At 39.7% G+C, this 17,840-nt stretch overlaps 1 protein-coding gene across 1 annotated transcript in view; it reads left to right on the forward strand.

Moving 5' to 3' along the window:
• Positions 1 to 500: 500 nt before the first annotated feature.
• ctnnd2a (catenin (cadherin-associated protein), delta 2a) overlaps positions 501 to 17,840 on the forward strand; it is a 547,011-nt gene continuing 529,671 nt past the window's right edge. The window contains exon 1 of the mRNA XM_036558377.1: positions 501 to 661. The gene's annotated coding sequence lies outside the window, so the exon portion shown is untranslated. The remainder of the gene's footprint in view (positions 662 to 17,840) is intronic.

Consider the following 17,840-nt stretch of genomic DNA (forward strand, 5'->3'; position numbering starts at 1 on the left):
TAGACAGACAGATAGGCAGACAGATAGATTGATAGATAGAAAGACAGACAGACAGACAGACAGACAGACAGACAGATAGATAGATAGATAGATAGATAGATAGATAGATAGATGAACAGGTAGATAGATAGATAGATAGATAGATAGATAGATAGATAGATAGATAGATAGATAGATAGATAGATAGACTGACAGATAAATAAATAGATAGACTAGATAGATAGATAGATAGATAGATAGATAGATCGATGGATAGATAGTCAGACTGACAGATAAATAAATAGATAGATAGACAGACAGACAGACAGACAGATAGATAGATAGATAGATAGATAGATAGATAGATACATAGATACATAGATACATAGATACATACCCAAAGCCTCCAGCAGATGTCGCTGTTTAGCGCCGCTGTTTGACGTGCGCATGTCTGTGTGTGCGCGCGCGCCTGTGGATGACAGAGCCTGGCTGGGCAATGCAGCCTGAGCTCCGCCGCTGTTCCTCCGTTACCGCGCGCGTTCCCGTCCCTGCACCCGGCAGGGCATGAAAGCACGGAGCCTCCGGAGCTCCATCACGGACTGAAGGCGGAGGTGAAAAAGAAGAGAGAGAGGGAGAAAAGGAGAGAAGAGAAAGACCGCGCCATTCCTCTGGACCTCGTTTGGTGAGTATGTGATGCCGTTTGTTTCCCAGCTCGTGCTCTTCTTGGCTAACGTGCGTACCAGGGGTAAAGCCCCAGTACTGGACAGCGGATTCCCTTTCGCCTTGTTGGGATGGGAGAAAGTCTCGCGCGTTTTGGGGTCGGCATTGTGCACATGAAGCAGGCGTTGGTGCCGAGGAGCCTCATAGACGTGGAGGCTCCAACTAAACGGCGCACTTCAAAGCATTTTGGCCAATTTTCTGTCTATCTGGTCAAATCTGAATGCGTGGGTTCAGGTGTGAACATGCAGACGTAGCTTTGCCTTACAAGTACAACATATCTGAGACAAATATGGACACAAAGCTGTGAAGCTAAGATGAATGTGAATGTATTGTACATCAGACAGCACAAACAGCTCTTTGGGACTTTTTGCCAAAATGATCTGCACATGATGTGGCACCCATGGCTGCAGAGGGCTTTTATTGTCCCAAGAGACCATTAAAGTTGCATTGTGGTCATGGTACAGGTCAATCATGGCTCAATACGCAAAAAGTATTGTTCAGCTTAAGAAATAAGAAACAATATAATGTATTAGAGATCTGCCTACTTAGTCTACCTACTTAATTTCACTGTGCATTGCATAGTGCACGCTAATCCAGATGCTCCAGATGTTCGTGCCAGGTAAAGAATGGAAAAATCACTGTGGACAGCAGGTTTGAACTGTCAGCCAGGCAGGTTGCCCCATTTCGGTGCTCCCTTAACACCATGTCACATCATGCCCATAGGCTGTTTGCTCCAGTTTAATGATATCTGTGCATGCTGGTGATTTGGAGCAGTGGCTCACTCACATCTCCATTAAGTCAAAAGCCCTTTATGCTGGTGCATTAATATTCAGAAGGGTTGCCCTTTACTTATGCGGGTTATGCACTGAACGGGTGATATTTGCCCAGCAGCTCTATGTCGGAAAAGACCCTAATTGGTAGTGGTAGTGAGCAGAGGTGGTGTTAGTGATAGCTGATACCGCTATTGATATGGTGAGGAGGTTGGCTGGTTGAGTCCATTTACTGAGTCACGTCTGAGGGAGTTCAACTATGTGATTATGTGTGCATGAAGGATGATGGAGCCGGTCAAAGGGCATGGAACAACACGACATGCATGATTTCTGTATTCGAATGAAACGTGCAGTGCATGCCAGTTTGATGGACAACTACAAGTACTAGCTCAGTGAGGCTGGCCGTAAAATCGGCCCTGCTTTTTCAGCCCCTAATTCAAAGGCAGTGAAAGTATTGCAAAGGTTAGTGAGCATATGAGCTTAATAGGGTCCAACTGATAGGAAAGTTTTGTGACCAGTTTTAAGGAGCTAAAAATTTCGATAACTGATAACATTGGTCAATTTAACATATCATGGTCCAAAATTAAAACTCCAATATGCTAGTATTCTGTAGCATTGCATCGTTCAGCCTTGTCGTTTTGATAGGATTCACAATTTTATATCCTCACTACAATTCCCAGCATGCATTACACAAATACCTCAAACCACTTACTGCGGCATGTTTATAGCAGATGTAACAACGGTTAATTTTTCTTTTTGGCCAGAGTATCCATTTCAACAGAATTCGGTTCTGATATGATGATCAGTTGTTAGGTGGGAATTGTCAGATTTGATTGTCAGCTCTCGGTTGTCAAATTTCTCTTTCAAATAAACAGCATCAACACACAAAATCTTAAATAATATAAAAGTTCTAGCGCAGCAGTCCAACAAATATCAGTCCTTCATCAGCCTGATATTTTTTCAGTACTAACAAATCCACACAACCTCAGCGTAGGCCGATATTAGCGGTCAACTGATTAATCGGTCTGGCCCTAGAATGTCTTGCTGTTCTCTTTCTCCTTCGTCATCCACTCTGCCAGATGACTTGGTCATATTGTGTTTTGGGTAATTGTCATTGTAGCTTCTGGTATAGGGAGCAAGCTGCCAAAAGGCATTTCTCTTGATTGTCTTCCACACCATCGGATTCGCCTTCACTCCAAGGTTTTCACGACGAGGCAGCATGCTAGAAAATCACCATGTGTTCGAAGACGAATATCAGAGAGGCTGCTTTTTTTCTGCGGTGCAGCGCTAGATTAACAGATGGATTTCGTGCTCGTCCCTCAGGCCCCGGTTGATGGGGAATAATCAACTTGTGGCCAGGTCATCAGGCAGGGATGCAAGCTGCTGGATAAAAATGACAAATTCACAACATGTTGTGCTGTGATGTAATTATCATCAGTAACTCAGATGGTTTATTCGACCCCCCACTCCCCCCACCCCCACACCCATTATAGAAATGCACCGATGTAGAGGCTGACATATTCAGATGTGATATTGAGCTTCCTAGCTGTCTGGCTTCGTTCTGCAATACCTAGCTGGTAGGAAGGAAAAGCCAAAACATTTCAACAATCTTCATGTATCTGCTCTTAGTTTTTCAAAGGTTCCTCCCACTTACAAGATATGTCATCAGAAGGAGATTTTCCCAGTCTTTAAACTGAAAAAAAATTCCAAAATTTTCCCAAAATTTAAATAGGAAGGAAGTTTACTCTCAGGGCTATTGTGGCATCACTGTAGGAGGTGAGTAGACATGTTTATTACTGATGTACATCACTGGTTACATTACAACCAACTGAGTTGTTGATTGAACCATCTGAGTTTCTTATGATAATTAATATAGAATTTTTATAATTAATAAAATTATTTTTATCCAGCAGTTTGCATCCCTGCCTGATGATGAAATAGTATTCCAGTTGCTTATCGATGTACTAAATGATAGTTTAGTTAAGTTTAGTTATCAAATTCTAAAAGCTAGTTGTGCATCCAAGAGGGAGACCTGCTGCTTAACAGCCTGTCATCATATTTTCCCCATGGCATGAGGTGGTATCTGAGGTGGGCGATGTGAACGGAAAGACTCCATGTATGTGTATATATATATATATATATATATATATATATATATATATATATATATATATATATATATATGTGTGTGTGTGTATACACATATAGATGTAGCCTTTATCATGATGGTAGCATGAGAGAAGACTGATAGAGGGAGGGGGAGAACTCTGAGAACTTGTGCTGGAGTTCTGGGCAGCTTCTGCCTGTGGCTAGAAGGCCAGACCCCCCTCATAGCTGTAGCAGGACTGATGCAGACTGAGGAACAGGGAGGAGATGGGGTGGCAACAGGGATTGCAATCACTTTGTCATGGTAACATAAGCGCAGATGTGAATTTATAGGGTGTTAGATTGGAAGAAGGAGGGGTTTCAGGCATGTTCCTGCCCCCAAACTTCAGTTATAACATAACTACATTATATTATCAGTCAACCCAGTCAATAAGATCAGGTTATTCATTTTTCAGGCATTATGTCTGAGGGGATTAGATATAAGATGATGTACTTGCATACAGAAATCAACAGAAAATGAGTAAAATAAGAGTTTCCAAAGTGCAAAAAATTATTAAATGATTTAGAAAAATGTGACTCCTAATAACCATGCAAAATGTGTTAGGCCACCAATACCGTCCCCATCAGATGAACAGCACTTAAAACTTTCATCTTTGAGCGAGAGGAGAAAGTCAAGCTGCTTCAGATCTGAAAACATTCGTGGGTGTTTCTGTCCATCCTTCCACTGTGAGAAGACAACTCAGCGCTATGAGTCTAAAAGGACGTGCAGCTGTTAAGAAGCCTCACTGAGAAAAGGTAAAGCCAAAAAACACTGGCAAGTCAAACAAAGGAGCTGCTGGTGTTCTCAGATCAATGAACTGACCATCCCAGGGTCCAGACCACAACATCATTGAATGTTTTTGGGATTACTTGGAATGTGTGTTCAAGATTTTGTCGTTGTGAGGTGGTAAAAAGGCTGTTGGTGACAGCTTTAGTGATTAGAGCTTGGCTGTTTGGCTGATAACAACCAGCTATATTATATATTGAGGTTATGTGGATTTATGGTTAGGTGAAAAGGTCTAATAAAAGGCCTATATTTGGTGAGTTGCCACACTTGAATATTCATATGATTAAAGACCTATTATATCATTTCTGCTGCTTATTTGAAGTTGCATGTCAATCATACTTGACAATTCACACTTAAACAACTGACCATCCTATCAATCTGTCATGGACTGTTCAATTTAGATGTTCAGATGGGCCCTATTACAATAACAGGGAAATCTGTATCATGTACCTGTAATGTTATACTCACATTCACCTTTATATAGTTAAACCTCTTATTCATTTCCTCCAGCCCCAGGCGCTGAGTGATGTTTTTAACCACCGGACATATCTCCAGTCCTGGTTTCTATTCTGCAGTGACAGTTTGATTTTAATTTGAGACCAGCTGCATATATATTATGTCTCGAAATTTGTACAGAGATGATATATGACAGGTAGAGGTTATAAATGGCATTATGGCCAGGTCAAGCTCCGTATATCTTGTTAACAGGCTTCATCCACTGACGAGCTTAACGAGAGTGTCTTCTTTTGCTATCTCATTAAGTCTGAAGGAAGATCATTGCGACCATGAGAGACGAGTCTAATCTAATGCACAGTTACTTAGGTAGCCAAAGAGTTAACGAGATGAAGACCTTGATTTTCTCATGGATGGGCCATTAAATTACCAGCAATAACTGACTTACAGGCTGTATGGAGAGTGCAGACTATATAATGTACTCCAGTAGCCTAATCAGATGTGTAATATGCATGAGTTTCCCCACATTCTTTAACAGGGAGGAAAGCTCTTTTGAAGAAAATTGTCTCACTGAAGAACGTAATTATAACTTATATGCTCTGAGAAGAGAGGCAGTGTTTACCGGAGATAGCATTGTGATATTAGCGTAAAGGGGCCTTTGATATGGAAATAATATGGGTAGCACATGGCTTTGAAAATGTTCAATTTTTCTGTTATCTCAGGTTTTAACCCAGTATCTTCATGTTGCTTTTCCAGGATGGAGAGAGCAGACCACTGTGTAGGCATCTGGGTCTGCTTTCGTCTCTCACAGCCATTGTCATGCTATGACCACTGCATGATGTTTTGCTTTCAGAGCCCAGCAGAGATGGACGGAAGGACCTCCATACTGATACATACGTCTCTGAAGTTTGACAGAAAGTGTTCAGTGTAGAATTAACTTTACTGTGAGATACGGCTTCCATACGATTCAGTGAACAGCACAGTAATCAAACTTTACCTTTGGTTTTCAATCACAAAATCTACTTCAAACGCTGGATTCCCTCACATTTTAGGGGCCATTTCTCAGCATTGTTTCATAAAGTGTGGATGCCACCTGTGTGTGAAATTAAGTATCTGAGAGAAGTGAAAGGATGGAGTCTGTGCCTCAGCTCACTGCGAGATGGGCTCATATCTGAGGTCTAGGAATAAACAATATTGGGAAATGCTTTATTTGCATATTGCACACGTTTGCGATATCAGTATTGCAAAATTCAATGTCATGATAACAACTAAAGGACCCATCGTATAGTTTTCTAGTATTTTACGTTTTCACCCACATTTGTGTAGACATGCACCTGGTGATGGTTAACCAACCAGGTTGCCGTGGTAACATCCCTCAGTCACGTTAAAAATTCATTCACCGCTGTTCATTTTTTATTTCATGCAAACCATAGAAGGCTCAAGTATTCCCATATATAAACATAATTTACCTTTTAAACATGTTGTTGATGTAATACATATTCAGGAGCCCATATACTTTTACATATTTCTTGTACTTTTTTCTGCAAGTGTTATTAAATTGTTTGGTTTCATCGACCAAAAATGATTCAGTTTTTACATGACCATTTTCCAACCTCTCCTATTTTTGTTACTGTGCCTTTAAGACTGATATATGTAATTGAGCTCTGTTCTGATTGGCTGCCCTCATTCAGAAAGCAGTCCTGGCTGAAAAACCCCTAATAAGTTCAGTGTGAATGGGCGGGGCTAACCTGGTGGATATATGTAAATGAGTTGTTTTTTGTGTCAGAAAAATGAATTCAAAACAAACCATAGTTTTTGTCTTCAAACTTCCACGTTTATATAGAGCTTAAAAGTCTTTTATTTCAAAAACATAAGGAATGTTCATTTTTCCATGATATGGGCTCTTTAAGGAACCTTACACTGTGTTGCTCTACTCCTTTGTTTATGGAACCGTTTATGGAAGCATTTGCATGACTTCAGAGAGGTGCCATGTGCTGTTTATGTGTCCTTATGTATTATGGCAGTGCATTTGCATATTGTTTATGTTTGTTCTGTAAAAGATTGGACGTGCTTTGCGTTTTAATTGGGACAAATGCTGTCATACTGGCCCATAGAGACGTGCAGCTGAAGTTTTGTAAGGGTGATCAAATGCTTTTCTGATGCACTGCTTCTCTTTCAGTCTCATTTTCACACAGTGGAGCGAGATGGAAGACACACTGACCAACTAATCCTCTTTTGCTGAGTCACTTTTGGCTATGTGTGTGTGTGTGTGTGTGTGTGTGTGTGTGTGTGTGTGTGTGTGTGTATTGACTTTTAGATAGGAGGATGAGAGGATGTAAGAATTAAAGAACAAACAGTGCGCTGTGCGCTGTGCCAGCAGTGATGCAGTTCGGAGACTGATTATAGGTGAACTCTTCACATTGGACGTGCTTCATACGCTTCAAGTGGTTTTCATCAGTGAACAAACCCCTCAGTACGGGTGGGCAATTCGACAATACGTTAACATTACTGTTACATCACTGAGTGTATGGTTAGTATGGCCAGTACTTCTAGAATGCTGAACAACTGCGTCTTCAGAGGAAAGATAGAGAGCCTGTAAACAATAACATCACCAAGTGAATAGTAACTGCATAAACTGCATATTGAGTAGCTGACTGAATACAAAATAGTGGGGTTAGTGGGGCATGATGATTTGTTGGTTTGGCCTTACTCCACTAAATGAACGGCTAGCGCCAGGACTGCTGGGCAGTGTAATTTAATGTGGTCAAAAATTAAACAGACTGTAATAGATTTAGTTAAACAGTGCTTTATTGACTGATATGATGGTCAGTTTTCAGCTGTGAATTTTTCGATATGATGGTCAGTTCTGAGGGCGGAGCTTCTTATTGTTCTTATCATTGCTATCAAATTACTTCACTGTATGCTTTTGTGAAGTAAATGGTTATACCAATTATAGAAAGCCTGTAAACAGAAACAACCTTTGTTAGATACCTGCATAGTAACAAGTATCTGATTGGAAGCCTTATCTAATTTTTGCAGTGTTGTTTGGTTTTTCCTCCTGTGCCTTCTTATTTTTTTTGTTTTTTATACATTTATAGTTTTTCATTACTTTTTTAACTGTTTAGCTGGAGCATTTTGTTCATTTCAACTTTCAAGAATTTCAACAAAAACGTAATGTCATTATACATATTGTAAATTGTGAAAACTATCTTCTGTCTTTTCTCTTAGCATCACTACTCTCTTACCTTAATACTGTTATATAGGTAAACTGTCAAATATCTCATAGAAATATACAAGGGCCTGACTAATATGAATGTCACTGATATTAATGGTAAAGATGTTAACATTATGATGTTAAGGAGCAAGAAATTCCAGAAAACAATAATATCAGGCAGTAATCTCAGCACCAGAATGAAATCATGAGAGGCATTTTGGGGGAGTGCAACACATTTATGAAGCATAAATAAACAAACAGCTACGAAAATTACAGGAAATCTACTGTAGCCGCACATTCAGGAGAGAATCAGCAGGAGAGCAACCTTTAGCAAATCATCGAAGACCTGCCCATTTAAGAAATCTGATGAAATGAACGCTGGGCCTCTCGGGCAGTTTACTTAAATGTGGTCAAAACCTAAACATACTCCAGTCGTTTTAGTTAAACAGTGTTTTACTGGCTGATATGATGGTCAGTTGTCAGTTATGATTGTCAGCTCTCAGAGATCAGGCTTCATAGCATTCTTAATGTTTTTGTTGGTTTCTGTTAATCAGTCTTGAATAATTTCATCAGTTTTCTTCACACAAATTTTTTTTGTACATTTTTTTGCTTTTGTACACTTAATATTGTGTTCAGGTTTACCAGATTAGCCTGTGTTGCTGTCTGAGCATCAAACCAATATAATCTTCATAAATGAGTGATTCTCCTTGCTTTAAAGTCAGTCTAATTGTTGTAAAACAAGCAAAACATATATGGCTAAATGTCTATTAATTACAGTGTAAAACAAGCTACTTACAAGTACTGATTTCATGATAGTGGTCGAGTCCTAATAAATCTGTCCTGTGTTAAAATCGAGACTAGTTTATGGCCATAGACTTTGGCCAGAGCAACACAGGATTCAAAAAGATTCATCCGATTTCAAAATGATTTATTTCACTTGTAAATCATTACAGAACAATGCAGTAAACTGTAAATGGTTTAAGTGAACATAAAGTTTATTATGTAATTTTACAAGTGCTCAATATGAACCTCCTCCAGCTGTACAGACATCAACGCCATAGTCAAATTCATCCCATACTCGATTGAGCATGTCAGTGTCACTGCACTCAAAATCATGTTGTATAGTTATGACGGATTCACTCTTATTGAAGTGGAGTACATAAAACACTTTCTGCTCAGGGGTCCCATCTCCTCGCAGACTGAAGGGAGCTATCTTCCACTGACAGTCAGAAACTCTATGACCCCCTCTTTCAATTGGTATGTGATTGGTTCCTAAAATATAGTGCTTTGAAATCAGATTAATCTTTTTGAATCACCCTGTATATTGTTAGCATGGCTTTTTGTTATTTTGGCTGTCAAAGAGGAATTCCACCATTTTCTTTTTGCAAAAAATGTACATAATTCAATCATAAAGATGCAAACAAAATCATTCAGAGTGGTTTGACATGAAATGCACCATTTTAAAGAAAATGGTGGTGACAGGAACCGGATGTCTGAAGAGTTTAATGCCTCTAAGCAACATCACACAGTTTTATACCAAATGGTTAAGAATGTGCATACTAATGCCTTAAAGACGTTTTACTACATATTTGAGAGAAGATTTTGGCCTTAAACATACATTAATGGCAGAGGGGTACATGCAGGGCAATGTAAGGCAAACTAGTACCCTAAAACTTATTTTTTAAAGATTTACTATTTTACCATCCTCAACATTACAAATAAAAACTCAGAAGACCTGTGTAGGTTCACTAGTCATTCTGGATAGAAAGAAAACGTCTATATTTGCATTGTAGACACTGCAACCCCTGGTTCCTATCAGCACCACTGTAAAGAAATCTGTAATTTTCTCTATGATGCACCATTTCACATCTAACCACTCTGAATCACTTTGTTTACATCTCAGTGCCTGAATTATGCAGAAATAAAAAAGTCTGTGGAAATCCACTTTAAATGCTATCCACTCCTATATACTGGTACACAGTTAGGTGAACTTGGTCATTTCAAATCTCCTCACACACAAAAGGTTTATTGCCACCAAGTATTAAATAACATAAGTGAACCTTTGGCCTTTTGTCTGAATAAGAAAGTCCTGGTACATAATATAGCAATTCTTCTCACACCCACACTGGAAAGTGTTTATCAAGCCTTCTATTTTTAGGCTCTTATTTTAAGCTACACAGAAAATTTGATGCCTCAGGAGACGCCTCCCCGTGAGGTCACTGATTGGCAGTTGAGTTCTGCTCTGTGGGGGAGAGATGAGGAACAGAGCGCCTTTGTTTACGGCTATTTAAACAGCAAGATGCAAGCTAAGTTGACGGTTTATAGGTTAGGCTATAAATGGAGTACCATCGACTTCATTAGCTTCTTTGATCTTGATGATGCAAGAATTACACTGGCAACCTTGTTGTTATGTGGGTGATAGTGAGGCATCAATATGGGCCCTGAATAACATTATTAATTAGCATTTGCATGCTGCCTGTGAGAGCTCTGGTTAGTGTGGCTGCAGTTATGATTTGCTGGGCTCCTATACAGAAGTCAAAAGAGAAGCCATCATTTATTTGGCTGGAGTTTTTGGTCAAAGGTTAATTGCCAGAACAAGACTGCAGGTGGAGGCATGATTAAAGAGCCCATATTCTACATTTTTGTTGACCATGTCTATTTTACTAGGGTCCCCTTACAGCATTTCTGTGGGATTATGCATCAAGAATAATCATAATTCATTTTAAATGACCATTTTTTTAACCTTTCTTTATCTTTATTTTTGTTACCGTGCTTCAGAGGCTGATAATTGTGAATTACCTCTGCTCTGATTGGCTCATTCAAAAAGCACTCCAAGCTGAATCAGTTTTACTTAGATGTGAATAGGTGGAGCTAAACTGCTGTAAGCTGAATTGGTGTATATATGTAAATGTGTTGGTTTTTGTGACATCACAAAAACAGTGAATTCAAAACCATTTTTGCCACTCAGTTTCCATGTATGGTCTGTTTTGAGAGTTTTAAAATGTTTACCTACTACATTCATGTATTTCAAAATATTTTAACATTTTCAAGATATGGGCCCTTTAACTGCAGAGATCACACAAAGTGTAAATGGTTTCGGGTGCAGTGCAAGCAGAGTTTTTTTAGAGCACAAAATCCAACCATGTTTGATTGTGAGCATTGTCTTGCAACCCCCTGTCAAAAAAAATTAATATTAATGTGTGTATCATAACACCCTAAGTAATGACAATCAGTTGAGTCAACACTTCGTGGCAGGAGGCCCGAAATAGAAGAAGAAGCAGCAGATCTCTCTCATCCTACCCTATGGTCTCCTACAGTGGCCAGCAGGGGGCACTCTGTGCCCCTCCGGCTGACTGATTACCCCCTCTTTCTCAAGGGGGCAACCTGCACAGCCACACTTCAGCGCCTGTAATTATCATAGATGGAGCCATTTTCCAACCATTTGCCTTCACCACACCCTTTTCTATCCCTGTGTGCTCTCCCATCACAGCAGAGAGAGAAGTGCAGGCGCTCTCTCCAGGCGGGACATTCTGACCCCAAAGCCACTAAGTGTTCTGAGCAGCGATGAATGGAAACAATAGAGGAAAGGCTTGGGTTGACAGATATGCACTAGGGATATACAGAACTCTAGTACTGCGATTATATTGCTTTGTATTGCAATTGTAATATGCATGGCAGTATATTAAAACGTCATTGTGAATTAATAATATGACATGGTTAATATAGTTTAAATGAATACTTTCAATCATGAGATTATAATAAAACACACAATGATCTGAAGCTGTGATTGGTCAGGATATTGCATATTGAAGCAATGCATATTTCCCCCTTCTGCATCACGACTTGCAAAGGCCAGTTTCCTAATTACAGTTACACAAGGTTGGTGGTCGGCCTTAGATTAATTGTTCTTGCATCGAAATCACAATTTGAAAAAGCAGAGTTTTTAATTTTCATGACAACACAACCACAACTAAGTGGCGATTTGGATCACCATGTTCACTATTCAAGCTTCGAGCCAGAAGAAGTGGATATGTTGGTCATCGTGTCCAGAAAACAGGGCTGGACCTTAATTTCTAGAAAATAATTGTAGTCAGAATGTTGGTCAGAAAAAACACAGTTAGTTATTTTTCCTAATTCATTCAGCCTTAATTGGTGGTGACTCAAATGCCTCGTTTTTGAGTTGATATATATAATCTATTATAATAATATTCGATAAAACTGCTCAGTATTTGGCCTAAATAAAATTCTCAGGGCTATTTTCAAACTAAAAAATTAGGGATGTAAATGGCCAACCCATTAACCAGTAAGTGACAAAAACAATTGTTTGACCTATACTGTCTTTAGTTTAATGATGTACATTCACATAGAAACAACAGTGGCTTTGAACAACAGCCTCTATGTGAATAGGTGGTTTTATCGAGCTGAGGAATGTTCTTGACTTGAACACATAGCAGCGCAACAGGCAGTTGGTTCTGCTGGATAGGCCTGCTGAAAAAAGAAGCGCACAGCTAAAAATAGTGGTGTTCAGGACCACTTTTCGAGAGGACAGTAGAACAACTACAATAACGTACCATATCAAAGGCAACAAGACAGAATTCGTCCCTGTTCTCTGAGAGACTTGAGCTAGTTTTATGTTTCAGTAGCCCAGCTGTAGCTGTAGTGTATTTCATTTATTTGTTGGTCAAATAATCATGTACACTGTCAGAAATAAAGGTTCTGTGCAGGTACCTTTTTTGTTCATCAAAAGGTACAAGCAACGTTAATGTACCCTCAAAGGTACAACAGTGGTTTTAAGGTCCAATTTTGTACCTTAAACAAGTTTTTTCCTAGTGGAAAAGTACATATTAGTACCTTTTCGTAACCTAACATTTTAAAACAGAACAATAAAATAAAAAGCCTGGAGACGAGACGGGGTGTGTGGAGTCAGTACAACTTAGAAAATATAATTTCAGTGGATTATGGTACAGTTATGTTCCCTGACTAAAGGTACTGAGATGAACCCTTGAACCCAGCCCAGTGACAAGAGGGGTACAGCCCCAGTGACAGTTTAGTACCTTTATTTCTGAGACTGTATATATTATAGCTGTCAGCTCCTCAGTTTAAACAAAGCCAGGTTCTTATATAGGATATGATTATGCCTGGCCCCACCTATCAGTGCTAGATAGAATACTTCTCATCATCTCAGTGCATTAATACAGAGTTCAGCTGATGTGTGCACTCATAAGTGTGCGTATACAAAGTATTTTAGAATGGCTTTGTAGGAGGGTCAGCCAATCAGATTTCAGAACCGGAAGTATCCATTTTGTAACTGGTGTTTTGTTGGGTCGTGTTTATGATTTTAGGCCGATTTAAGATTTCATGCTGCATTTAATCATTTCCTAAAGAATCAGAATCACACCGAATTGTGGTGAGGTCAGAGATTTTCACCCTGGGGCTATTTTGCAGGGCAGAGTGCTTGAGGCAGAGCGCTGGTCACTGTGAGAGTGTCACAGGAGCAGTCAGTGCGAAACTGTGGCAACCATTAGCAGCGCGGTTACCATGACATCACTCCACCAGCGAGACAAGGCTCCCCACTGCTCCACTGGGAGACGGCGGTGGGCGTTGTCGTAGTGACAGGGATGAGGATGAACTGGTGCTAGCCAGTAGAACTGCACTGTGTATTGTTTGCTCATTCATATTGCACTTATCAGCTTTTGCAGTACTGATATAGTAGAAAGCTGCAATATGCAAATGAGCTGCCTGCATAATCATAAAGTTTTGTATTTTTGCTGCTAGCATCATGACCAATCTCAAATGTTTAGTGTTTAGGTGAATTACGGTGTTTACAACAAGTGATCCAATGAATGTAAATCATCTTGGTCAACATGAAAGGATTCTCTCCAGGCCAATCTTTAATCATCTCTCATAAAGGATTTGCCAATATGTATTTAATATTGCAATACTGCAAGGCAAATCTTAATTATAATATAGTTCCATGAAGTGTTTTGGATAATATGCATGGTTTGCTGTTGTTCAGTTAAATACATTTTTATTGTTTGGCCTTTATTAAAAAGACTGAGTAATCAGTCTTCAAAATAATTGGTGATTATTCAATTACTGACATTATCAGTTGTGCCAGCAGTGCAATTTTGTCCATGCTGTGGAGTGAAAAGGTTGTAGATTTGTCTTGGATTCGTTGATGTATGCACACAGCAGAGGTTTAAAAACTTTGGATTACATTTTATTTGAAGGCTACCTTCATAGGAACTTCCTACAGCTTTCAAAATTGATTTGAATAATGCATCCATGAAGCCATACTTAAGTATTTATTAACAAATTTTGCCAGTATTCACAAGATGACATAAGATGTTTTATAATGTGAATAACATGTACATAAGGGCCCCATAAATGACTGACATTTATTCAATTTGTAACACTGTTATGAAGCATCATACTCAAGTAATGCTATAATAAGGCATATGCCTGATTAAGAACACCATACATATAAGAAATACACTATATAGGCAGAAGTATGTGGACACCCCTCCTAAATATTGAGGTCAGGTGTTTCAGCCACATGCATTGCTAACAGAGGTATAAACTCAAGCACACAGCCATGCAATCTCCATAAACAAAGACGAAGACTTTAAACATGGCACTGTCATAGAATGCCACCTTTGCTACAAGTCAGTCTGTGAAATTTCTGCCCCGCTAGATCTGCCCCAGTCACCTGTAAGTGCTATTATTGTAAAATGGAAGAGTCTAGGAGTAACAACAGCTCTGCCACAAAGCAGTAGAAAACACAAACTCATAGACCAGGACTGTCGAATACTGAAGTAAAAACCCGCTCCAGACTGCTTCTGGAATCAACATCAACACAAGAACTGTGCATCAGGAACTTCAAGAAATGGGCTTCCATGGCCAAGCTGCTGCACACAAACCTAAAATCACTATGCACAGTGCCAAGCGTTGGCTAGAGTGGTGTAAAGCACACCACCACTGCACTCTGGAGCAATGGAAATGTGTTCTTAGGACTGATGAATCAAAATGAGTTTGGCGGATGCCAGGAGAACACTACCTACTGGAATGCACAGTGCCAACAGTAAGGTTTGGTGGAGGAGGGATAATGATCTGGGCCTGTTTTTCAGGGTTTGAGCCCGTTAGTTCCAGTGAAGGGTAGTTTTAATGCTACAGCATACAAATACATTTTACATAATTATATGCTTTCAAATTTGTGGTAACAGTTTGGGGAAGACCCTTTCCTGTTCCAGTGTGACTGTGCCTCTGTGCACAAAGCAAGGTCCATAAAGACAAAGTTTGATGAGTTTGGTGTGGAGGAACTCCAGTAGCCAACACAGAGCCCTGACCTTAACCCCACTGAACACCTTTGGGATGAATTAGAATGTGGATTGTGAGTCAGGCCCTCATCCAACATCAGTGCCTGACCTCACAAATGCTCCTTTGATTGAATGGGCACAAAATTTCAAAAAATTTTCACACTTAAAAATCTTGTGGAAAGCCTTTGCAGAAGAGTTCAGACTGTTACAGCAGCAAAGGGGGGCCAAGTCCATATTAGTGCACATGGTTTTGCAATGGGGATGTCCACTGAGCTCATTTCAGGTGTCCGCATACTCTTAGCCATATAGTATATGTATGGTGATCACTCAAGGCTATCAAAATCCATAATACCAATATGGTGTCCTAGACTTTTGCCTAAGATGCTCCAATCCAAGGCCAGTATCTAGCCATTTACCATCATAAAACCTTTGTCAACTTGTGATTACTGGCTTACGTTGTTTAGAAATTCTAAAGTATTGCTTTATTTAATGCTTGTGCATGTGTTATGAAGTCCCTATGAAGGCAGCCTTCAAATAAAGTGTTATTGAACCAGATGTCTTCCCTCTAATCTTGTCATTTTATTCAGATATTAACATGTGGATTTCCTCCACAGATCCTTAACTGATATGATCTCATAATTCCTGTTGCTTTCTCACAAGATTAAGGCTTCGCCACAGCACAGCCCGATCAATTCTTTCGCTGGGAGAGTGGAGAATGCGAGTCACAGGCCGATAGGTTGCACACAGCTGTCTTGGATCCATGCTTTACTGACAGGGGAGTACAGCGCATATTTTTTATGACCTACTTTGTTGAGTTGTGTCCGTGAACAGGCTGTGACCGTGCAGCAGGGTTAAAGGAATACGTCTAGAAGAGGCAGCCTCCACCATTCGGTCTCGTAATGAATCAAAGCAGAACAAAAGCTAGATGATGATCTCGAAGATGAACTGTTTACCTTGTTCCTGAGTTACCTTGACCATCACATCGGTTACTGCAATATATGCACAGAGAAGTTCATGACAAGCAGTTTTAAGGGAATACTTAGGTGTTTTTCCACCTCTTCTATATCTGCCACATCTGTACAGTACAGTTAATTAGCATTAACCATCATTTTGAGACATCTCCCTGGACTGAGAAGAGAACAGAAAACCAAAAATTGACTTAAAGCACACTTATAATAGACGTCTGTGGGCAGGTGCTGAAGCACTTGCACATTGGCTTCTATTGTAAGTGTGCTTTGAGTCAAGTGCAGCATGCATTACGCAGATACGTCATATGACTATTGGGAATCCCTGTGGTGTCAACTAATACAGACTGCTAGCTTTGCCATTGATCTATAGGCTAATACATACAGCCAAGCTAACATTAGTGTTTTGTTGAGCAAAACTATAAAGAAATCAGCATTTCTGTCCTTATTCAGCTCAAAATGGACAATCGAGACAAGTTGTTTTACTGTTTCTACCACAAAAACATGAGTAAGGTATAACTCAAGTAAGGTATCTAGATAAGCATGGAGCTAGCTTCTTGTACTCCTCATCTGACAGGTAATTTTTCGTTGTTTTGGGTAATCAGTTCTCTCCATTGTAAAGATGATTTGAAGCCAGTTACTGCAGTTATACAGCTGAAATAAGAGATTCAGCTTCCTAGGAGTAAAGTTTGCTAGCTGGCTTCTTCACTGCCTTCACCAGCTAACAGGAAAAACAGCCCACTCCCAAAATCCACCCCAAAGCAGTTGTAGTTTTTCTGAAGTTTTTCCCACGCTCAAGATATGTCATCAGAAAGGTGTTTTTCTACTCTTTAAGCCAGAAAATCTCACTCTAGAGACTACTGCAGCACCACTGTAGGATGCGAGTGAGCATGTTTACAACAGGTTTTTCATTTTGTCCAAAGTGTCCCTTTCAGAGTGATTAATGGCTCTATTTTGTAACATTTCCACATTGGAATAATGTACTGATGTGCATTAATTTGCTTAATCTGACCCATGAAAAGATTTTGAAGACACATTTTATTACCAGGTTTATTGAGTGTCTTAGCGCAGTGAGTGCCGAACTCTGGCCAGTTGGACCAGATTAGATTCGTCTATAACATCATATTTGACAGCCACGGAATGAAAAACAGCCTAAAATAACCAATGGCCAGTCTTTGATAGGACTTAGATGGGAAAATAGGTGAACTGCCATGGGTTTCAGTAATTAGTTGGTGAATGCTTTTAGTATGTATAAGCTTCTATGCGAAAAGGAAACCCTTTTTAGCAGTGGAATGAAGATATTTCCACGGGAGAAAATGCGTTTAACCTTTGGCCCTTAACTTCGCAGTGCGATAAAATTACAAAAAATGCCTTTTACATTCTCCCAAGCTGTCCAGCGCTCCTCCATTTCTGAGAATATGACAAAGAAAGTGCTATTGTTGTCGTAGAGGCGATATTGTGTGGCGTGATTATTGAATTTATCTCTGCTGC

The sequence above is a fragment of the Colossoma macropomum genome, unplaced genomic scaffold, assembly GCF_904425465.1.
Source record: "Colossoma macropomum unplaced genomic scaffold, Colossoma_macropomum, whole genome shotgun sequence".
NCBI classification, from domain to species: Eukaryota; Metazoa; Chordata; class Actinopteri; order Characiformes; family Serrasalmidae; genus Colossoma; species Colossoma macropomum.